This window comes from Antechinus flavipes, chromosome 3, assembly GCF_016432865.1.
Source record: "Antechinus flavipes isolate AdamAnt ecotype Samford, QLD, Australia chromosome 3, AdamAnt_v2, whole genome shotgun sequence".
Lineage (NCBI taxonomy): Eukaryota > Metazoa > Chordata > Mammalia > Dasyuromorphia > Dasyuridae > Antechinus > Antechinus flavipes.
Window position 1 is genome coordinate 401,451,764 of NC_067400.1, and position 24,971 is coordinate 401,476,734.

A 24,971-nucleotide genomic window follows, 5' to 3' on the forward strand; every position below is an offset into this window, starting at 1 on the left:
TTAACTCCAATGTTATATAATTCTTTGAAAAAATAGGGAATGAAGGAATCCTATCAAATTACTTTTATGACACAGACATGGTACTAATATCTAAACCAGGAAGGTTGAAAACAGAGAAAGAAAGACCAATCTCCCTCATGAATATTGATGCAAAAATCTTAAATAAAATATTAGTAAAAAGATTACAGAAAATCATCCCCACTTATAATACACCATGACCAAACAGGATTTATACCAGGAATGCAGGGCTGATTCAATATTAGGAAAACTATTAGCATAATTAACTATATCAATAACCAAATTAACAAAAACAATATGATCATTTCAATAGATGCAGAAAAAGCATTTTTTTCCCTTTTTATCCTGTAACCTTGCTTTGTATATAATTGTTTGCCCATTGGTTTCTCGTTAAATGATAAACTCAAGCACAAGGATGAATTTTTGTCAATTCATGGAAATCCATTATCCATTATAAGCATATATATTATGGAAAAAAAATTGATTAGGCAGCCTAAATGGCTTTCTGCAAATATGTATATGGAAATACCAATGTATATTGGAAAGATCACATTAAATTTCTTGATAAATTCATATAAAGAGATAAATCTGGTCCATTTTTATGACACAAGAGATATATAATCTAAAGCTAATACATTAACCTTGGTAGATCAGTTTTGTCTCAGTGGATAGCCTACAAATGAAAAGAACTTCCCTGTAAATGATGAGATATTATAGGTGCTCTTGGTTGAAGATGACATCTTGTTGATTGCACCAAATCCCAGTAGCTTATGAGTTCTTTTTAATGAGATCTGTGTTTGCTCAAAAAAAAAAAAAAAAAAAGATGGGCCTTAAGAACTAAACAAGAAAAAAATGAACACATTTTCTTGTCTTCCCTCTGAAAATATACCTAGACAACAATTCATTTTAAAATATCTGGTTATTTTGGTGGACTGAAACTTTTTATAATATAGCAGCATGGATTAGTAGCAAACATAGAGAAAGAGAGAGAGAGAGAGAAAGACAGAGAGAGAGAGGGAGGGGAAACAGAGAAAAACAGGGGAAGAGAGACAGAACAGAGAGACAGAGACAGACACACACAGAGACAGAGACAGAGATAGACACACACAGAGAAAAAGGCACAGAAACTATATATAAGTTAGAATTCTTGTGAAAGTAGTGGAGTAGGTCAGAAAACTTTTGGTTACCCAAATTTTCTCCACAAAATAGACATGATGTCATCTCAGAAGGAATATAGAGCAATGGAAATAAACAAAAATCAACCTAGAGCAGTAATCCTCATAAGGCAACTTGAGAAGATCTCAGGAAGTGCAAACATCTCCCCATCAATTCTATAGAATAAACAAATAACAAACCCTTCTGGTAGATGGCTTGGGAAGCAGCCTCAGCCTTAGAAATTTTCATCTCAGGGACAATATGGAGGTCTGAGGTCTCAGTAGGAGAAGAATGACGGACCTTTCATTGTCCAGTAATGCCAAGGTCAGATATGCTGACCAAACAGGTTTCAGGCTGTGGCTTCAGGGCTGAAGGAATTATCACATATTTAGTGAGTGCAGTAGCAGAGGGTTAGGGACTCTAATAACTGTGGACACTTGCAGAGAGCAGAATCCCTGGTTTCAGTCCCAGGGCAAAGAGAACAACTGCATTTGTAGTCACTGAAGGGACCATAGGGAGTAAGATCATTTGCAGGGCAGCATGTCTTAGGTCCTATTGATGGCTTAAGAGTGGAAAGGACCCCAGGACACATCATAGAATAAAAAAGCAAAAACACTTATGTGTCAGGTGGAATTCCTCATAATTTGGTGCTAGAACTTTAATATACTATCCTATACTATTGCTAAAACCACAATAAAAGAAAAAAAATGACTAAGCAAAGGAAAAAGAATCTAACCATTGACAGCTACTATGGGGATAGAAATGATCTGGGTTCATATTCAGAGAAAGATGATGATAGCAAAAAGCACAAAAAATTTCCCAGAACTCAAAAAAGATATTAATGATCGAATAAAAGAGATTGCGAAAAATATAAAAAAGAGCAATCCAAAAAAAAATCTTTTCTTTGAAAAGAAAATCAAACAACTTGAAATAGAGAATCAAAAATTCAAGGGAATGAAATAATTACTTAAGAACTAGAATTGGGCAAGAGGAACTTAAATGAATTAAACTTTTTTATTTGAAAAAAAATAGAGGAAGAAAAAAGAAAAACAAAAAAAAAAATACAAAACAAGACAACACTGCCATATGCCCAGCAGAATATCACAGAGGATTAAAAACATATAACAACAAATTGCCAGATCAAGAAAGTATATATGTATGTATGTGTATATATATATATTAGTATAAGAAAATATATTCATGAATGTCCACTTTTCCTTTTCTTCTCTGCTGTGTACCTTATTTCCTTTATTTTTTCCCATTTAGCCCCCAACTTCATCCCCAAGCAAGCTACAGTTAAGAAAAAAAAAATATATATATATATATATACACATATACACATACTCTCACAAACACATACACATATACATCTTTCCTATCCCTGTTGAATCTAATTAAATTCTGCTCTCTAATTTGCTTTACTATTCCTGAACATCCCTCCCCCCCATTCAAGGATCTCTCCCTTGTCTTCTTCCCTCACTCTCTATTTCCCCCTTATTTTTTCCTAGAATTTAGAGGGTGCTATAATCTTTATGGTATATATATAGTGTTGCCTATTAACCAAACACATTTCTTATATGAGTAGGTTTTCAGAACTATAAGCCTTCCTCCTACCCTAATGCTTCTGTAATCTATTTTTCTTCTGCAGAACATTTGTGTAACATGATTACTATTTTTACCTTAACTCTACCAATCTTTCTTCTGAACTACCCTATTGTTGATGTGGATTTTAAACATATTATATATATACATGTTTATGTAAAACAAATATATATATATATATATATATATATATATATATATAAACATAAATAATTTTTCCATGTTTAAACAGTTTGTCCATATTAAGTTCTTTAAAATTGATCTTTCATATTTGCTCTTATACATTAACTTTTCTGTTAAGAGTGGATTTGGTTGATAGAAAATCCTCAAAATCTTCAAGTTTGTTGAATTTTTCTCATTCAAAGTTATAGTTTTGCTGAATATGGTATTTTTGTCTATAGGCCTAACTCTTTTGATTGTCAGTAGATTTAATTCCAGGACTTAAGGTCTTTTATTTTAGCTACTGATAGATTTTGTACAATTCTAATTGTAGTTCCAGCATATTTGACTTGTTTTTTTCTTGTTTCTTGCAAAATTTTCTCTTTGATCTGAGAGTTTTGAAATTTGATAATAGTATTCCTGTGCATTTCCCACAAAGGATCTTTCTGAGTTAGTGATCAGTGGATTTTTTTCTATTTCCACTTCCCCTCGTGTTCTATCACTCCAGGACAAATTTCTTGGATTATTTCCTGCATTGTTGTATCAAGGTTCTCTTTTTGGTCAGAATTTCACGGCAATACAATTTGTCTAATTCTAATTTTCAAAGCATTAATTTTATCTTTGAGATACTGTAGTTTTTTTTTTTTTTTTTTTTCCTAATTGTTTAACTGCGCTCATTGGATGCTCCTTCCTTCTGGCCCAGGGCCATGTCTCAGTAGCATAACTGGACCAGGCATTCCCAATCAGCTGAGGTTCACTCAGTCTTCCCAGACTCAGAATCCAACTTGACAAACAGTCTGGGAAGTGAAAGTCTCTGTCATACCTGTTGCAGCTACAGCCACATTTAGCTACCTGAGGGGGCTATTTAATGTTTCTGAGGAGCTAGTCCAGAGGTGTTTGCACTTCAGACAGGTTAATCTACATGCAAAGTCTTTCTTCAGATGTTCTTGAGTTTATCTGGAGGACCTCTGTTCTGCTTCAATTTTTTTTAATTTTTCATGAGTCTTTGTTCTCCTTGAGGTGCAAATTTGTCCTATTTGTGGGGGAAATTGAAAAAGCCTGAAATTACTAACCTACTTCACCATCTTCCCAGAATAAAACAAAATCATATTAAAGGGGGGAGTGGGAAAATGAAACATCTCATCAGAAAAACAACCAATCTAGAAAATAGATCAGGGAAAAATAATATATGAATAATCAGACTGTTTGAAAATTATGATAATAAGAAATTATCAAAGAAAATTGTCTTGCAGTATTAGAAGGCAGCAAAGCAGAAATAGAAAAAAAATCCATTGATCACCACCTGAAAGAATTATCAGGAAGAAAACTTTCAGGAATATCAAAGTCAAGATTCAAAGCCCCTAGGTTGAAAAAAAATGATAAAAAATAAGAAAAATTATTTAAATATCTGAAGCTACAATAAAGATTTCACAAAAGATAGCAGCTACTGTATTGAAGTATTGTACATCTTGGAATAGTTATTTCATAAATCAAAAGAGCTGGAATGATGATCAAAGTTATCTTTTTCAGCAAATTAAGTATAGTCCTGAATCATTTTTTAAATAGCTTTTTATTTACAAGTTATATGCATGGGTAATTTTACAGCATTGACAATTGCCAAACCTTTTGTTCCAATATTTCCCCTCCTTCCCTTCCTTCCCTATTTTTTCAAATAGTTTATATAGCATTGAGGCTAATTGTTTTTTAAATGTTTAGTAAAATTCACATGTAAATCCATCTGGTGCTGGAGATTTTTTCTTAGGGAGCTGATTAATAGCTTGTTCTATTTTTTTTTCTGAGATGGGACTATTTAAGCAATTTACTTCCTCCTTTGTTAATCTGGGAAGCCTATATTGTTGGAGGTAGTCATCCATTTCACTTAGGTTATCAAATTTATTGGCATAAAGTTGGGTAAAGTAACTCTTTATTATTTCTCTAATTTCCTCTTCATTGGTGAAAAGTTCTCCCCTGAATCATTTTTTAATGGACATTTAATTAAGTGAAAGAATTTTAGGGTTGTGTGAGAAAAAAAATCGCAGAGATTAAGGAAAAATTTGATACATGGTTGGTTGGTTATTGTACTTCATTCTTGAAGAGTATCAAAATGACATCGCTGTGTTAGAAGTGGGTTACAATGTGTTCAACTGATACGTATCAGACTAATCTGAACTTGATATATCCTGTCACAGGCTAAACACAAATAGTTCTTATGAAAATTTGGGGCGACTTCTCTAATTTTGTGCATCTCATATTTTCTCTGTTCTATTCAATTCTGCTTTGTTTCTAGAACATGATGTCGTCTCAGGTGAGCGTATGCCCTGTGCTAACATCTCTCACATTATACAATCAATTTGAAAGTTCTTAATAGAAAAGTTGAGCATATTCTTGTATTGCTTTTTCTGACTACCTTGCCATGTGTGGATATTCCATAAAATAGTCCTTTTGGCAAGCATACAGTTGGCATTTGAACATTGTGGCCAATCCAATGGAGTTGTGCTCTCTGCAGTGGAATTAGAAAGCTTGGCAGTTTAGTTCAAGAAAAGAACTCAGTGTCTGGTACCTTATCCTGCCAAGTGATCTTCAGAATCTCCCTAAGACAATTCAAATGGAAGTGATTCATTTTCTTGGTATGTTAGTGGTATAGAAGCCAGATTTCATAGGCATACAACTATAAGGTCAGCACAATAGCTCTATAGACCTTCAGTTTGGTAATCAATCTAATACCTCCCCTCTCTCACACTTTCCTTTGGAGCCTCCCAAACACTAGCTGGGTCAAGAGTAACCATGAAACCATATGGTGAGTTAGGGGGAGTCTATCTCAAGCATGTGAAGAATTCCCCTGGTCAAATGGGTGGATGAGAACAATTTGTTCCAATGGCCATAAAGCCAGATGAAGCAATTGTAGAATGCATAAAGCTTGGTTAGACATCAAAGACACAAAGGTCATCCAGTGTGTTTTGAATCATCACTAGTCAGACTGTCCTGCCACTGGATTTTGGAAGAGAGAGTGAGGCTGATTACTTCATACAACTTTGCCTCATTTAAAAGCAATTTACACAGTAATCAAAAGACATAATATCATTTTACTATTTCTATCTTTTTCAAAATCCTGTAGTGATGGGAAAATAATGAAGTGGCAGGTGCAAATATATTGAGAGCTATAGTCTCAACCCTGTACAAGATGGCACAGGCCATAGGATCATCTTCTCACTGGAAGCAGCAATGGAAATCAGAAGTCCCCTTGTCTGAGCAGCCTTTTAAGTATCACACTTCTCACCTGCAATTGTGAGGAATGGGATAGAAAAGGTGCCCTAACAATTGTATACTTACCCAACTCTGGCCTGATAACTGCAACAGGTGGAGATCCTACTTTGTGATCCAAACACTAAAAACGTACAAAAACTTTTGCAAAGTTGATTCCATTCATTATTAGTATATGGAATGTCTGCACATTTATAGATAACACAAAATCTAGTAGACCTGAAAGAACAGCTCTTGTTGTGAGAGAATTCAATAGTTATCACATGAAAATAGCATAACTGAGTGAAAGAAGGTTGGCAAATGAAGACCAGCTTACTAAAGTAAGAGCTAGTTATATGTTTTTCTGGAGTAGCAACAATGAAAGGGAGTGCTAGAGTTGCTGTGGGTTTTGCAATCAAAGCTAATCTAGTAAGCAAGCTTGTATGACTTCTAAAAGGAGTGAATGATATGCTCAAATCAATGTGGTTGCCATTTGCAAGAAAATACCATGTCACCAACATCAATGCTTATGCTTCCATTATGATGAGCACTGATGAACTCAAAGAAAAATTTTGTGAATACTTAGAGACCCTTATCAATGTGCCAAAAGAAAACAAACATAATTCTGGGTGATATATAACATTCAGGGGAAATATTAGGATAAAAAGACCAGATATAAGGGACTCAATAAGATCAAATGATTTATTTCTTATGTGTGACAATGTTGTCAGTGCTTTTATGACTGTCATCTCTGTTTTTGAAAGTTTGAAATAAAGGCTTGATCTGAGCTGAAAATGATGCATTGATTTAAAAAAAAATCATGGGAACAAGTAAAAGAAGTAATTATTTCATACAAATGAGCCATAAAAGTAAAAACAAAAATTGATATAGAAGAAGCTAGTAGTGGGGAGGATGGGTAGTACTGTAATTTTATTCTCATCTGGAATTGCTTAAAGAGGGAATAAGAAATATATCTAGAAGAGTACTGAGAGTATTGTTGAAGCGTACAATTCATAATTTTGATTATTTAAAATTAGAATTTTATTGTATAAATAAAACCAAGATAGTCAACAATGGAAAGAATGCAGAAAAGTTGAGAGAAATTTTCATGTACAGTCTCTCAGATAGTACGGGATTGGCTTGGGATATTGTTGTGATGTAGAAAATGATGAGCTGACATAAAAAAACATTGAATTATGAAAGAAGATGCTATCCATCTTTGGAAAAGGAAATGGCAAGTGGAAATAGCATAGTACCAACTTACACATGTGTATGGGTATATATGTTATGTTTATTGATGTCACTCTATATCATTCTATTTGTCTGTCTATCTATCTATCTATTCATGATTTATTGCAGCTTTCTTTAATATGGGAGGAAGGAGGAAATAAAGTAAAAACTGAAGAGAAAACAAAAAAAGAAAACCTGCACAGAAGCAAAGAAGTTAATTAAAATTTAACAATAACAAAAATATAAAACCATGTACATGGTTTAGATTGTGGGATTTGGTATCTATATAAAAAAATTTCTTCTCTGGTTAAATCATTTCTGTAGTACTGTCCTTGATTCTAGGTATAATATTTTAGGAATGATGCTGACAACCTGGAGTATCCTCAGACTACAATAGCATTTATTATATATAAGATTGACATTTTGGGTCGAAAATAAATTAGGCCCACAACTGAATGGAAAGAAGGGAGTTGGATGTTTTGTATTTGGAGGAAAAATGCAGTTCTTTCATGATTTCAGGCTAAACAGTAGAACAAAACTTTATCTTTTTCTAACAGAAATGTTAGTCTTATGTAACAAGTTGATCAGATAATGTGAGGGAATCCCTTGCAGTATTAGTTCTATGATATTGAGGGAAACTTGATTGACTATTAGAAGTACCAAACAATAAATATTGGCCTAATTGATAATATATTAGTTTAATATTAAAGTGGACACGCTACCTTTTTCAAAAAGGAGTGATTAGTTATTAAAAAAATAAAGATTTATCATTGGAAAAGATTCAAAACATATAGAAATAAACTAGTACTCAATAAATCTGAAGACCTTCATTAATTTTTGGTACTTTTTTTTTTCTTTGCTGAGGCAATTGGAGTTAAGTGACTTACTCAATCACATAGCTAGAAAGTGTTAAGTGTATAGACCAAATTTGAACTCAGTTCCTCCTGACTTCAGGGCTGGTGCTCTATCCACTACGCCACCCAGCTGCCCCCCTTTGTTAATTTTTAACTTTTTATATCTAGCCTAACTTTGGACTTTGTTTTTGATATATTGTTTCTTTATTCCAACATTTTAATTATTCTCTCCTAGTTGTATGTTTTCTCCAAAACTGATAAACATGGTCTTTGACTTTACCCAAGCTCTTGTAATATGTGAGATTTGTTAATGCTATACCCCCTTTCTTCTCAATTTTTCATTATTTGTCAGCCTGCAGCATGTTTTCTAATTAAGTGGTTCTGTTCTGTTTAATAATTTTTTCTTCAAGAACTTGGGGGAAAGAAGAAAAGGTACAATATGCACAAGGTCTTATATGTCCAAAAATATTTATATGCACTTTTTTGTAGTGACAAAGAATTGGAAAGAGAATACTCATCAATTGGATAATGGCTGAACAAATTTCATGTGAATATAATGAAATAATTGTCTTGAAAAATTAGAGATGATTTCAGAGAGACTGGGAAAGACTTGTATGAACTGATGGATGTAGGATGAATTATGTAGAAATAAGAGAATAATTAAAATTATAATATCAATATTGTAAAAAAAAAAGAGAGAACAACTTTTGAAATACCTAAGACTGTCATCAACACAGTCATCCACCATAATTACAGAGGACTTATGAAAAAGAATACTGTTGTTCTCATGACAGAATTATGAAGGACCACTATGTAATCTGAGGAACATATTTTTGGAAAAGGGCAAATGAAAAATTATTTTGCTTGTCTAATCTTGTATAATAAAATTATTCTTCCTTTCTTCCTTCCTTCTTTCCTTCGTTCCTTCCTTTTTTCTCTTTCTCTCCTTCTCTTTCTTCCTTTTCTCTTTGTTTATTGATTGAAGTGGAAGAGAGAAAAATTTTGAGAATGATTATTTTGAAATTGATTTATTGATATGGGATTCAGATCAGCAAATCTCAATGTTTTTAGATTATTATTAATAAAATATATTTGGTGGATGTTCTTAAATGAGGAATTTTCAGTTTTGTCTGTAGAAACAGAATCCCTAGCATTCCCCAACCTTATCTTTGAACCTTAATGCAGAAATTTATTTTCAAATAATAAAAAACTTCCAGGATTGCCAGTTGATTTCAGATCTCATACTTCTTGGGTGGATAGAGAGAGCTTTTCCTGTTATCTTTTTTTTTTCTTTAAATATCATTTTAATATAGCTATCAATCTTTATTCTTGATCATTTTTTGAATCACACTAAATAGAACTTTGATTAAAATGACTACATTCAAAATAAATTAGTATATGGTAGATTATATACTTCATGATGACAGGGCCAAGTATTAATTATTTTGTTTGCATTTTGAAAACTACAAATAACTTTCCCAGTTTTTAAGAATCTTGATTAGCACATGCTAGTCCCTCCTTCTTCTCTTCTAGAATCATTTGTAAGGCAGTATAGTTAGTTATCTGGTGATTCCAGGGCAAGACTGGAGTTAGACAATTTTGAGCATTTTTATTTTTAGCAAAAAACATTTTATTAATGAGAGATTGATATTATAATCTACAATTATAGTACTAACTATTGAGTAAATTCATAGTGTTATTCAAATTTATCAGCATACATTTTTCCCGGTTCAATTTGATTCCACATTGTGAAGTAAATTCTACAGAGTAATAGTCCCACATTTATTTTATTTTATTTTATTTTATTATTTTTATTTTTAAATTTTTTAATAACTTTTTATTGATAGAACGCATGCCAGGGTAATTTTTTACAGCATTATCCCTTGCATTCACTTCTGTTCCGATTTTTCCCCTCCCTCCCTCCACCCCTTCCCCCAGATGGCAAGAGTCCTTTACATGTTGACTGGGTTGCAGTATATCCTACATACAATATATGTGTGCAGAACCGAACAGATTTCTTGTTGCAAAGGGAGAATTGAATTTAGAAGGTATAAATAACCCGGGAAGAAAAACAAAAATGCAAGCAGTTTATATTCATTTCCCAGTGTTCTTTCTCTGGGTGTAGCTGCTTCTGTCCATCTTTGATCAATTAAGGCTCTCTTTATCGAAGAGGTCCACTTCCATCAGAATACATCCTCAAACAGTATCATTGTTGAGGTATATAATGATCTCCTGGTTCTGCTCATTTCACTCAGCATCAGTTCATGTAAGTCTCGCCAGTCCTCTCTGTATTCATCCTGCTGGTCATTCCTTACAGAACAATAATATTCCATAACATTCATATACCACAATTTACTCAACCATTCTCCAATTGATGGACATCCTTTCATTTTCCAGCTTCTAGCTACTACAAACAGGGCTGCCACAAACATTTTGGCACATACAGGTCCCTTTCCTTTCTTTAGTATCTCTTTGGGATATAAGCCCAGTAGAAACACTGCTGGATCAAAGGGTATGCACAGTTTGATAACTTTTTGAGCATAGTTCCAAATTGCTCTCCAGAATGGCTGGATGTGTTCACAATTCCACCAACAATGTATCAGTGTCCCTGTTTTCCCACATCCCCTCCAACATTTCGCATTATCTTTCCCTGTCATTCTAGCCAATCTGACAGGTGTGTAGTGGTATCTCAGAGTTGTCTTAATTTGCATTTCTCTGATTAATAATGATTTGGAGCATATTTTCATATGTCTATAAATAGTTTCAATTTCTTCGTCTGAGAATTGTCTGTTCATATCCTTTGACCATTTATCAATTGGAGAACGGTTTGATTTCTTATAGATTAGAGTCAATTCTCTATATATTTTGGAAATGAGGCCTTTATCAGAAGCTTTGATTGTAAAAATGTTTTCCCAGTTTATTGTTTCCCTTCTAATCTTGTTTGCATTTGTTTTGTTTGTACAAAAACTTTTCAATTTGATATAATCAAAATTTTCTATGTTGTGGTCAATAGTGATCTCTAGTTCTTCTTTGGTCATAAATTCCTCCCTCTTCCACAGGTCTGAGAGGTAAACTATCCTATGCTCTTCCAATTTACTTATCATCTCATTCTTTATGCCTAGATCATGAACCCATTTTGACTTTATCTTAGTGTACGGTGTAAAGTGTGGGTCAATGCCTAGTTTCTGCCATACTGATTTCCAATTTTCCCAGCAATTTTTGTCAAATAATGCCTTCTTATCCCAGAAACTGATGTCTTTGGGTTTGTCAAACAATATATTATTAAAGTTATTGGCTGTTTTGTCCTTTGAACCTAACCTATTCCATTGATCAACTAGTCTATTTCTTAGCCAATACCAGATGGTTTTAGTAACTGCTGCTTTATAATATGATTTTAGATCTGGTACAGCTAGGCTACCTTCATTTGATTTTTTTTTTCATTAATTCCCTTGAAATTCTTGACCTTTTGTTTTTCCATATGAACTTTGTTGTTATTTTTTCTAATTCATCAAAGTAGTTTTTTGGGAGTCTGATTGGTATAGCGCTAAATTAGTAGATTAATTTAGGTAGTATTGTCATCTTTATTATATTTGCTCGCCCAATCCAAGAGCATTTAATATTTTTCCAGTTGGTTAGATCAGACTTAATTTGTGTGGAAAATGTTTTGTAGTTTTGCTCATAAAGTTTCTGATTTTCCCTTGGCAGATAGATTCCTAAATATTTTATACAATCAGTAGTTACTTTAAATGGAATTTCTTTTTGTAACTCTAACTGTTGGGTTTTGTTAGTGATATATAAGAATGTTGATGACTTATGTGGGTTTATTTTATATCCTGCAACTTTGCTGAAGGTGTAGATTGTTTCTAATAACTTTTTGGTAGACTCTCTGGGGTTTTCTAAGTATACCATCATATCATCAGCAAAGAGTGATACTTTGGTTTCCTCATTGCCTATTCTTATTCCTTTAATCTCTTTCTCAACTCTTTTTGCCAAAGCTAGCATTTCTAATACAATATTAAATAGTAATGGTGATAGTGGGCAACCTTGTTTTACTCCTGATCTTATTAGGAATGGTTGCAGTTTGTCCCCCTTACATATAATGCTTACTGCTGGTTTTAAATAGATGCTACTGATTATTTTAAGGAAAAGTCCATTTATTCCTATACTCTCAAGAGTTTTTAATAGGAATGGATATTGGATTTTATCAAATGCTTTTTCTGCATCTATTGAGATGATCATATGGTTTTTGTTAATTTGATTATTAATATGGCCAATTATATTGATAGTTTTCCTAATATTGAACCAGCCCTGCATTCCTGGTATAAATCCTACTTGATCATGATGTATTATCCTGGGGATGATTTTCTGCAGTCTTTTTGCTAATATCTTATTTAAGATTTTAGCATCAATATTCATTAGGGAGATTGGTCTATAATTTTCTTTCTCTGTTTTCAACCTACCTGGTTTAGGTATCAATACCATATCTGTGTCATAAAAGGAGTTTGGTAGGACTCCTTCATTCCCTATTTTTTCAAATAGTTTATAAAGTATTGGGGCTAATTGCTCTTTGAATGTTTGGTAGAATTCACATGTAAATCCATCTGGTCCTGGGGATTTTTTTTTTAGGGAGTTGATTAATAGCTTGTTCTATTTCTTTTTCTGAAATGGGATTATTTAAGCAATTTACTTACTCCTCTGTTAATCTGGGAAGCCTATGTTTTTGGAGGTAGTCATCCATTTTGCTTAGGTTATCAAATTTATTGGCATAAAGTTGAGCAAAGTAACCCTTTATTATTTCTTTAATTTCCTCTTCATCAGTGGTAAGTTCTCCTTTTTCATTTTTAAGACTGCCAATTTGATTTCCCTCTCTCCTTTTTCTAATCAGATTTACCAAAGGTTTATCAATTTTATTGGTTTTTTCATAAAACCAACTCTTAGTTTTATTTATTAGTTCAATAGTTTTTTTTTTTTACTTTCTATATTATTAATTTCTCCTTTTAATTTTAGAATTTCAAGTTTAGTAATTGATTGGGGGTTTTTAATTTGGTCTTTTTCTAATTTTTTAAGTTCCAGGCTCAATTCATTAAGATCAATTTCTATTTTATTCAAGTAAGCCTCTAAGGATATAAAATTTCCCCTTATTACTGCTTTGGCTGCATCCCATAAATTTTGATATGAAGTCTCATTGTTGTCATTATCTTGAGTGAAATTATTAATTGTGTCTATAATTTGCTGTTTCACTCAATCATTCTTTAAGATGAGATTATTTAGTTTCCAATTACTTTTTGGTCTATTTACCCCTAACTTTTTGTTGAATGTAGTTTTTATTGCATTGTGGTCTGAAAAGAAAGCATTTACTATTTCTGCCTTCCTGCATTTAATTTTGAGGTCTTTATGTCCGAATATATGGTCAATTTTTGTGTAGGTTCCATGAACTGCTGAGAAGAAAGTATACTCCTTTCTGTCACCATTCAGTTTTCTCCAGAGATCTATCATACCTAATTTTTCTAATATTCTATTTACCTCTTTAATTTCTTTCTTCTTTTTTTTTTTTTTTTTTTTGTGATTTGATTTATCTAAATCTGAGAGTGCAAGATTGAGATCTCCCACTATTATAGTTTTGCTGTCTATTTCTTTTCGCAACTCTCTTAGCTTCTCTTTAAGGAAGTTAGATACTTGGTGCATATATGTTTAATACTGATATTGCTTCATTGTCTATAGTACCCTTAAGCAAGATATAATTTCCTTCCTTATCTCTTTTAATTAGATCAATCTTTGCTTTTGCTTGATCTGAGATAAGGATGGCTACCCCTGCTTTTTTGTCTTCACCTGAAGCATAATAGATTCTACTCCAGCCTTTTACCTTTAGTCTGTGTGTATCTCCCTGTTTTAAATGTGTTTCCTGTAAACAACAGATTGTAGGGTTCTGACTTTTGATCCAGTCTGCTATCCGCCTCCTCTTTATGGGAGAGTTCATCCCATTCACATTTGCGGTTAAAATAACCAATTCTGCATTTTCTGCCATCCTAATATCCCCAGATTATACTTTTCTTTTTCTTGCCCTCCTTCCCTTCTTCCCTATTGGTTCCACTAACATCGCGCAGCTCTCCCTCTTTAGTATTCCTCCCTCCTCCCTTTGAATCCCTTCCCCTTTCTTGTACCCTTCCCTTATTACTCTTTTTCCTTCTCCCTTTTCCTCTCCCACTTTTTAATGAAGTGAGAGAAGAATCTGTGTAAAACAAATATGTCAATTGTTTCCTCTTTGAGCCAACTCTGATGAGAGTAGGATTCAGACAATGTTCCTCCCCCTCTCTAAGTTCCCTCATATATGATAGGTTTCCTTTGCCTCATTGTCGCATGTAGTTTTCCTCTTTTTATCTCCCTTCTTCCCTTTTTCTGACGCTATCCCCTTTCCACTTCTACTTCACTTTTTTATGTTATATCGGTAAAATCAAATTATACATATGGTTTTTATGCATATTCACAACAGAAATACAGTTCTCAAGAGTTTCTTTTACCTTTTTCTACTTCTCTTGATTCCTGTTGTTGAAGATCAAATTTTTTGTTTAAGTCTGGTTTTTTTTCCTTAGAAACAGATGGAATTCCTCTATTTCATTAAATGTCCATCCTCTCCCATGGAAAAAAATACTCAGTTTAGCTGGATAGTTTATTCTTGGCTGCATTCCAAGTTCTTTTGCCTTTCGGAATATCTGATTCCAGGCCCTTCGATCCTTTAATGTTGAGGCAGCCAGATCTTGCGTGACCCTTATTGTTGCATCTCGGTATTCGAACTGTTTTTTCCTGGCTGCTTGTAAAATTTTTTCTTTAGTCTGGAAATTCTGAAGTTTGGCCACAATATTCCTTGGAGTCTTTATTTTAGGGTCTTTTTCAGAAGGTGTTCGATGAATTCTTTCAATGCCTATTTTCCCTTCCGGTTCTATTACTTCTGGGCAGTTCTCTTTGATGATTTCCTGTAAAATAGTATCTAGGCTCTTTTTTTCATCATAATTTTCTGGTAGTCCGATGATCCTCAGGTTATCTCTCCTAGATCTATTTTCCAGGTCTGTTGTTTTTCTAAGTAAATATTTGACATTTTTTCCCAATCTTTCATTTTTTTGGTTTTGCTTGACTGATTCTTGATGTCTCAACGAATCAGTCATTTCTATTTGTTCAGTTCTAATTTTTAGTGAGTTATTTTCTTCATTATCTTTTTTTTACTTCTTTTTGTGTATGTCCAATTGAGTTGTTTTGCTCTATGGAATTTTTTTTTCCATTTCACTAATTTTTTTTTTTTTTTTAGTGAGTCATTTTCTCTTCGCAAACTCTGTTTTTTACCTTTTCCAATTCACATTCAAAATTTTCTTTTAGTGAGTTATGTGTCTTTCCCCATTTCTCTTCTAGCTCTCTTTTAAGGTTTTTAATAGTCTCTTCTAGGAGAGCCTTTTGTATTGGAGACCAACAATTGTCTGGAGACTGCTATTAGTCTCTTCAGGGTTGAAAAGCTGTTCTCTTTCTGTATAGAAACTATCAATTGTTCTTTTGATTTTTTTTACTCATTTTGTTAAAGCCTGTAAAGTCTGCATTCAGAGCCAGGAGGTTAAAAATAGTAGAAGATTTTTAAATAAAAATTTCCTCAGAAACTTTCTCAGAGAGATTTAAAGAAGCATAAGCATTACTTCCAGTAGAGGAGATGAATTGCAGAGAGTGATGAGTAAGAAAACAGCAGAGAGCCAATGTATGGTAAATAACAACAGGAGAAATCCTGAATTATGCAACGTAATGGAGCAGAGCATGGATTGAATGAACCAGAAATATGATCTACACAGGAAGTACCTTACAGAAAAGGATCAACAGTTGCTGAAAGTACAAGATAGCTGTACTATAGTGGTGGAAGTAGAAAGCAAGATTTTTTAATTAGCCTCAATGAATTGATACCTATCAAGAGTTCCAGGAACTGTGATTTTTCTGGCAGCAAGCAACACAGTGAAAATGAGAACTATTAAAGGGAAGGATAAATTTTAGCTAAAAGCCCCATCTACATTTACTGTAACCATACCTTGAAAAGTATTGTAAATTACAAAGAACCCTTCGAGGGTGGTAGTAGTTGTTCTTTGTTTGATATTGTTGCTTTCAGTGAATGCAGATATAAGTTTTATTTTTTCCCATTGACTTGTAAAGCAAAGGTGTCCATATTTTGATCCACATGATTTTGTAGGGTTGTAAGGGAAATTTGATGACTTCTCTTGGGAAATATCTGACATTGAAGTTTATAGATCATTTAGGTAGGTATAATGAATCAGAGAAGTGTAGAGTCCAAGATTTACATTTGTTCCAGGAAGGAGCCTATGTGACCCACAGAATCTCTCCCCACATTTTCACACATAGTAGATATTAAACCAATGTTTTTCAAATGAATGAATGATTCAGGATATCCTGACTCAAACAAGTTTTTGTGACAATCTGCTTCTTGATCACGTTGGGAAACAAATACCAAAATAGTCCTCTAATTTATTTAGCATTGATTTTCTGACTCAAGACCCCAAAGATTTTTAATGTTACATTTTTTACCTTATGTGTCTGGTTTAATTTTAACTGCTAGTTATTGCCACAGCAGTTTTTTTTAGTGTTATGAAGTTAACCTTAATTTCTTGAACTGTATTCTAACTTGCTGCTAAGCTGGAAAATTAAAGGTCCAATAAGTAACACACTAATAGAATGACAAATGATTAAAATATAATATGAAACCATGAAAATATTTGGAGAATAATTCTAATGAATATTAAATAACTACTCTGTGAAAAGACTTTGTTTTACCTTTAAGTGCCAAATAAATATTTACTGGATGAATTTGTCAAGCCATAAACAACTTATCCTAATCAAGTTTGAATAAATGTTTATTAGAATGGTAGTGGTTGTAGTAGTGATTATATTGGGATTTGGTATTACTTATGTAATTTGAAGGATTAGTCATTACTAAATATTCCTGACTAGCATTTGGATATGGATTTTTTGGCCTGTTTTCCCCAAACAAAGAAAAAATTTGAAAAAAAAATTCAAAAGATTCTTTTGTGTATGTTATTAAGTATTGAATATTAGAAATGATGGTATTAATTTGAAGAGCAGTCTTAGAAATAAAGATGAAAAGCAGACAAATAATAACATAGATATTTGTAAGCCTGACATGTATATAGAATGGTGAAACAAATGAAGGTTAATATTGATCTATTTTGTTTCTGTTCTATCAGATGCCCATTGTTCTCATGTCCTTCCTTTTGACGGTTCAGAACCACTTTCAGATCTGTATTGCTCAAGTTTCATAACTTTCTTTTTATTCTAATATAGATACCAGTCTTAATCTCTGAAATTTATCTTTGACCAAAATACATGCAATTAATCTTTAATTAAAATGATTATAGTAAAAACAAATTGGTAGATATTAGATTATAAATTCCATAAGAGCAGAGTCTTTTGTTATCTATTTTTGTGTTTCACAGACTAAAAATTTGAAATACTTGTCATGTTGTAGGCATCTTTATAGGTTATGCTGTTGACTCCATTAGCCTTTTTTCTTCTAGAAGCATTTATGAGTATTTTTTAAAATTTGTCCAAAGTTTCCAAGGTAATATTAAAGTTTGGAGTAAACACTGTGAAGAGATCTGAGATGCTTTTCTGAAATCTGTGATCCAGAAGGACATGCTGATATGTTAAAAATATTTGACCCATATACTAAAGGAGAAAGGTGACAATAATCACCATGAACTTAATTAAAGACATAAATTTGCTTCAGTACTGCCAACAGGATTCTCAGTAAATAATGTATTTCAATAGCAATCCATATTCCTTTTTATAAGCCCAGTATTTGAGATTTGAGAAAATGTGTTCCTCATTTCAAAAGCTTAAAAATAGTAGAAGATTTTTAAATAAAATGTGCCCTCAGAAACTGTCTCAGAGAGATTTAAAGAAGCATAAGCATTACTTCCAGTAGAGGAGATGAATTGCAGAGAGTGATGAGTAAGAAAACAGCAGAGAGCCAATGTATGGTAAATAACAACAGGAGAAATCCTGAATTATGCAATGTAATGGAGCAGAGCATGGATTGAATGAACCAGAAATGTGATCTACACAGGAAGTACCTTACAGAAAAGGATCAACAGTTGCTGAAAGTACAAGATAGCTGTACTATAGTGGTGGAAGTAGAAAGCAAGATTTTTTAATTAGCCTCAATGAATTGATACCTATCAAGAGTTCCAGGAATTGTGATTTTTCTGGCAGCAAGCAACACAGTGAAAATGAGAACTATTAAAAGGAAGGATAAATTTTAGCTAAAAGCCCCATCTACATTTACTGTAACCATACCTTGAAAAGTATTGTAAATTACAAAGAACCCTTCGAGGGTGGTAGTAGTTGTTCTTTGATTGATATTGTTGCTTTCAGTGAATGCAGATATAAGTTTTATTTTTTCCCATTGACTTGTAAAGCAAAGGTGTCCATATTTTGATCCACATGATTTTGTAGGGTTGTAAGGGAAATTTGATGACTTCTCTTGGGAAATATCTGACATTGAAGTTTATAGATCATTTAGGTAGGTATAATGAATCAGAGAAGTGTAGAGTCCAAGATTTACCTTTGTTCCAGGAAGGAGCCTATGTGACCCACAGAATCTCTCCCCACATTTTCACACATAGTAGATATTAAACCAGTGTTTTTCAAATGAATGAATGATTCAGGATATCCTGACTCAAACAAGTTTTTTGTGACAATCTGCTTCTTGATCACGTTGGGAAACAAATACCAAAATAGTCCTCTAATTTATTTAGCATTGATTTTCTGACTCAAGACCCCAAAGATTTTTAATGTTACATTTTTTACCTTATGTGTCTGGTTTAATTTTAACTGCTAGTTATTGCCACAGCAGTTTTTTTTAGTGTTATGAAGTTAACCTTAATTTCTTGAACTGTATTCTAACTTGCTGCTAAGCTGGAAAATTAAAGGTCCAATAAGTAATACACTAATAGAATGACAAATGATTAAAATATTATATGAAACCATGAAAATATTTGGAGAATAATTCTAATGAATATTAAATAACTACTCTGTGAAAAGACTTTGTTTTACCTTTAAGTGCCAAATAAATATTTACTGGATGAATTTGTCAAGCCATAAACAACTTATCCTAATCAATTTTGAATAAATGTTTATTAGAATGGTAGTGGTTGTAGTAGTGACTATAATGGGGTTTGTTGTTGTTGTTATTATTATTCATCTAAAATGTAATTTATACTAGGGCTATGCATTAGAAAGAAAATTGACCGGATATGGCTATATAGTTCCGTGGTGATCAGATAAACATATATGTAAACACACAGATAAACAGACATATACACCTATAATCAATTAAGAGAGAAAAGAGGAAGTAACAGAAGATGTTAAGTACATTTAAATTAGCTTAGATATAGATGAGGGCTTGGCTACTGTGGTAGCTATGGTGAAACAGAGAAAACAATGGGCTTGAGAGCAAGTGGAGAAGAATTGGGAGAAATGATTTTCCATGAAATAATTTAATTATCCTTAAGAGCAAGGATAAATATATTTTTTTTTGCTTCCCATGCCCCATGTCCTTAACTTGTGCTAACCAAATGTTTTTGTTTTTGCTTTTATTTATTGTTGGGGGAGAACATTGATTTGGGGGAGGTACAGATAGAATTCACAGATAATTTTAATTTTTGACTCTTGAGTTGTGAGATAATTATGATACTATTAATAGCACCAGAAGAATCAGTAGGACGATTCTGAATAAAAAACAATGAGATCTTTTTTTTTTTTTTTTTAACATATTGAACTTTATGTTCAAGCAGTACATTTTTTTTTGGAAAATGTCCAGGAAACAGTTGAGAATGTGGAATTTGACCTCAGATTGATATTTGAATTGCTAAATAAATTGAAAATCATCAACCTATGGACAATAATGAGATTTGAGAATGGATGAGGTTATGGAAGGAGAGATTAAAATTAGTTGAGAATAGATCATTTAAAAATATCTATATTTAGAATAGGAGGAAGAGGAGAAACCACCAAAGGTAACAGTAGCAGTGAGAGTGCTACAAATGGACCTAAGTAAATACCATGTAACTTAACTCAAGGGAGGAGAGAGTATTAAGTGGCTCAACAAAATATAATACTATAGAATAGTCATAGAATATAAGAAATGAAGACATATCAAATTTCTTTTTTATGTTTAATGTGTAATCTATACTAATTAATATCACCATATATATTTTATTTGTCCATGTTTTATATTTTTTTTCAAGTATTCCCCTTTTCAAAAAATGACACCTTTACACAGCATTTCAAAATGGCATAAAATTAAGGTTTGGTAAAGTCCAAAAATGTACCATACAGACAACATCATTTTAAATCTTTGACCTCTTTTAATAAGAATATTTAATTCAGATGCACTAAGCATTGTGTTGAGGCAAAGACTGAGTTTTTCCGTCATTTGTCCTGAACTTTTAAGATCATTTTTAAAAGAGAAAAGCAAATATAAAATATAATTTTTAAAAGTGTTTTAAAAACACTATGTTTTGGGGGGAATTTTAAAAAGTAGAGAAACAAAGCTCAAAGAATATCTTTCCTATTTCAACAATTTTTCTAATAGAAATGAACAAATAATTTACTGAAGAAAAATTGCTTATACACTAGGATTTTTTTTTTCAAACATAATAGTGTTAGTTGTTTATATAAAAGAACGATAGAAAAGACTGGAATAATATATTCAACAGATTTTAATTTCCAAAATCTTTGTCAAAATATGATTGCTCAAAAAAAAACCTTCTGTAGAACAATTACTTATTTTATTGTATCTGTTCCCTGTTTCTAATTTACTTGAATATATCTTTTTTCTTCCATTTCACAAAGTTATAGGGACAAAACACAGCACAATTCATGTAGACCCTTAATCTGAAGGCTATTAAATACTTTGAGATTCACAAAATATGGTTTTACAAAGAAGGGGCTCATACACAGACAATAAATAGATATGTTCATATCTATCTATTTACAAGATTGAGAAAGTCTTTTAAGTTCTCTGGAATTCAGTTTCCTCATTTGTAAAAGTAGATTAGACTAGATAACCTGAAGTCACTTCTTGCTCTAATTTGTTAATCTTAATGTAAATGACATTAAATATCATTTAATTTATAAATTTTCTGAATTACACCCTTCAATATTAAAATCAAATGCTGATCCTCAAAATAGATTTTCCTTTGTTCCTATGTTAAATCCCCCTTTATTGAAATTGCTATCAGGACAGTTTCTTATTTTATAATATCTCAAAGGGTTCTCATTATTCTTCTTTCTTTTAATGTATTTTGGTAAACAGGCACCTGAGGGGATCTTGATACTTTTCTACATGTAATGCATCAGCCTTGAAGTTCAAATGCAAAATGATTTTAAGATGCCCTGCAAAACTCATTAGCTCTTTCCTGGCTGGCACTCTTAAAATGTTCATTTCTTATTCCCATGTGGTTTTCTAGCTGTTTTACTTTGCTATTGAGTGTTACATTCTTTTTAATTAATATCTATGTGTGGTTCTTATTCCAAAGTATCTTTTCTTATAATAATGTGCCCTCTTACTATAAATCTAAATACTTTTCTGTATGCTTCAGGATGCCCTTTCCTTGTTTATTTATTATCAAGTTGTGTGTGTGTGTGTGTGTGTGTGTGTGTGTGTGTGTGTGTGTGTTAGTGTCTCAACTTCTAAAGCTAGTCTAAGTTTAGCTCTTTACCCAGAAGCCAAGTTATCTGCAGGGAATTTGTCCTTTTCTTTTGAACATAAAGATAACTATTTTTCATTTAAGGTAAGGGAAAAGTTGGTTTCTCAGAGGACCTCAATTTAATTTCTTCTAAAGCTGCTTGGTTTCTTTGTTTGCCCTTCCTGGGCCATTAGGTAATGCCTTGGGGCTATAATTTACTTTTTAAAGAAATTTGCCCACATACTCTTAAAAGACTCTTTAGCAGTTAAAAAAAATGAATAGGTTTTGACAGTTAAATGCTGACAGCATAGGATAACTGAGTAGGGGACCATAAATTTAGAGGTAGTAATAACATTAGGGATATATCAACAAATTCAATCCCCACATTTTACACTACAACTGAGAGGTTAAGATGATAATTTCTTTAGTTAACTATATGAACTAAGTCACAGATGTGTGATCATAAGATTTCAATGTGTTTCCTCTGACTCTAAATCTAATCGCCTATTCACTTCACCATATTATCTCTAATGATTCCCCATTTTCTTTCTTTCCTTTAATCATTTAAAATGTGTTTTTCCTCTTTTAAAAGAACTTAAGGTGTATTTTATTCTTGTGTTATGATGAAATTTTTTTCTTTATGTTTCTTTACAGTGTGGATTCTCTAATGTAAAATAAGTGCTCCCCCTTTTTTATAAAAATCTTTCCACATTGATTCATTAAGTTTACACTCAATATAGACTTTCTGTTGTGAAATAAAATATTTCTTTCCAATAAAAACTTTACCAATAAAAACATTGGTTACATTCATAAAATTTCTCTCCAGTGTGGATTCTCTGATAAGCAATAAGATAAGCGCTCCATGTCAAAACCTTTCCACATTGTTTGCAATCATATTGTTTTTCTCCAGTGTGAATTTTCTCATGTGTAGTACAGATTTTGTTCCCATTGAAGTTACAGGGATCATCAGTCATGAATTTTTGAATATATTTTCATTCAACCTTGCACAAATCATGATTATTGTAAGAATGAGATTATTTATAAAGTGTTCAACAAACTTTAAAGTACAATATAAATGCTAGCTCTTATAATTTCCATTACACCATGATGTCTGACTCACTAGAAGTTTCAAAAAGTTTAAAACATAGTTGTTTAAAAAACTCAGGGCATACAGCAAATATTAAATTATTTCCTATTTGATTGATTCAAGAAATCCAAGAATACACTGATACATTGTTGGTGGAATTGTGGACACATCCAGCCATTCTGGAGAACAATTTGGAACTATGCTCAAAAAGTTATCAAACTGTGCATACCCTTTGATCCAGCAGTGTTTCTATTGGGCTTATACCCCAAAGAGATACTAAAGAAGGGAAAGGGACCTGTATGTGCCAAAATGTTTGTGACAGCCTTGTTTGTAGTGGCTAGAAGCTGGAAAATGAATGGATGTCCATCAATTGGAGAATGGTTGAGTAAATTGTGGTATATGAATGTTATGGAATATTATTGTTCTATAAGGAATGACCAGCGGGATGAATACAGAGAGCTCTGGTGAGACTTACATGAACTGATGCTAAGTGAAATGAGCAGAACCAGGAGATCATTATATACCTCAACAATGATACAGTTTGAGGATGTATTCTGATGGAAGTGGATCTCTTTGATAAAGAGAGCTAATTCAGTTTCTATTGATCAAAGATGGACAGAAGCAGCTACACCGAAAGAAAGAACACTGGGAAATGAATATAAACTGCTTGCATTTTTGTTTTTCTTCCCGGGTTATTTATACCTTCTGAATTCAATTCTTCCTGTGCAACAAGAAAACTGTTCGGTTCTGCACATATATATTGTATCTAGGATATACTGTAACCTATTCAACATGTAAATCTGGGGGAGAGGGTGAAGGGAAGGAAGGGAAAAATCAGAACAGAAGTGAATGCAAGGGATAATGCTGTAAAAAATTACCCTGGCATGGGTTCTATCAATAAAAAGTTATTTTAAAAAAAAGTCCAAGAATATATAGTTTAGTTTACTTAATATTCAATGTCATAAGATTCTTTTAACAATAACATTACTGATAAACTATTGCATTTAATACATTATTTGTTCTGGTTCAACAATGAATTTGTGCTTTAATACATTCTCTTTCTCAAGCATTGTTTAGTTGAGACTTCTATTTGTGGTCATCAGGATGTTCTAGTATTCTTTGTTCTCTGAAATCTTTTTTCCAATATAAAGTTATACTCCCCAAAGGTATACTAGGCTTTATTTCTTTTGTGTACTATTTTGTGAAGACTATTCAATATGGTAACTGTGTGTGTTTTTTATGTGTGTATATATATATATATATATATAAAATATGTATATATAAAATATATATATACATAAAATATATATATATATATATATAAAATATACATGCATATATGTATATATAACATTTCTTTTCTTCCTCATAATTAAGAATTTTCCAGTCTTTGAATTTTTTAATTGACTAAATTTGGTAAGAAGAAGTCATTGCATTCTTAATAAATGCACTCTGTGTGTGTTTTATTAATAAAAAAAAAAATACCTAGCTACTTTTGGTATCTGGTTGTCTCAAGTAGCCTTTTTTTTAATTTCAAGTTTATTGGTTCCAATTCTATTCAGGTTAGTCAATATCAAAAGTCATTAATCTCTTTTCTTTTTTCAGCCTTACACAGAAAAGTATTTATATTTGTCTTTGTTCTTGAGTAATAGGAGTCCAAAACAAGAAAAAGAAAATCTCATATAGATCTAGACCTTTGTTGATCATTTAAGTCTAGAGGTTCATAATTCAATAATGACTTCATGCATAGAACTACTCTTCTACCATCCACCCCCAATCCTAGTTTTCAGTGAGGAAGTTAAATGGTGGGAGTAAAATAGTAATTTACAGAATGTTTCAGGGAATTGATGACTTTCATCTTCATAGAAGTTATCT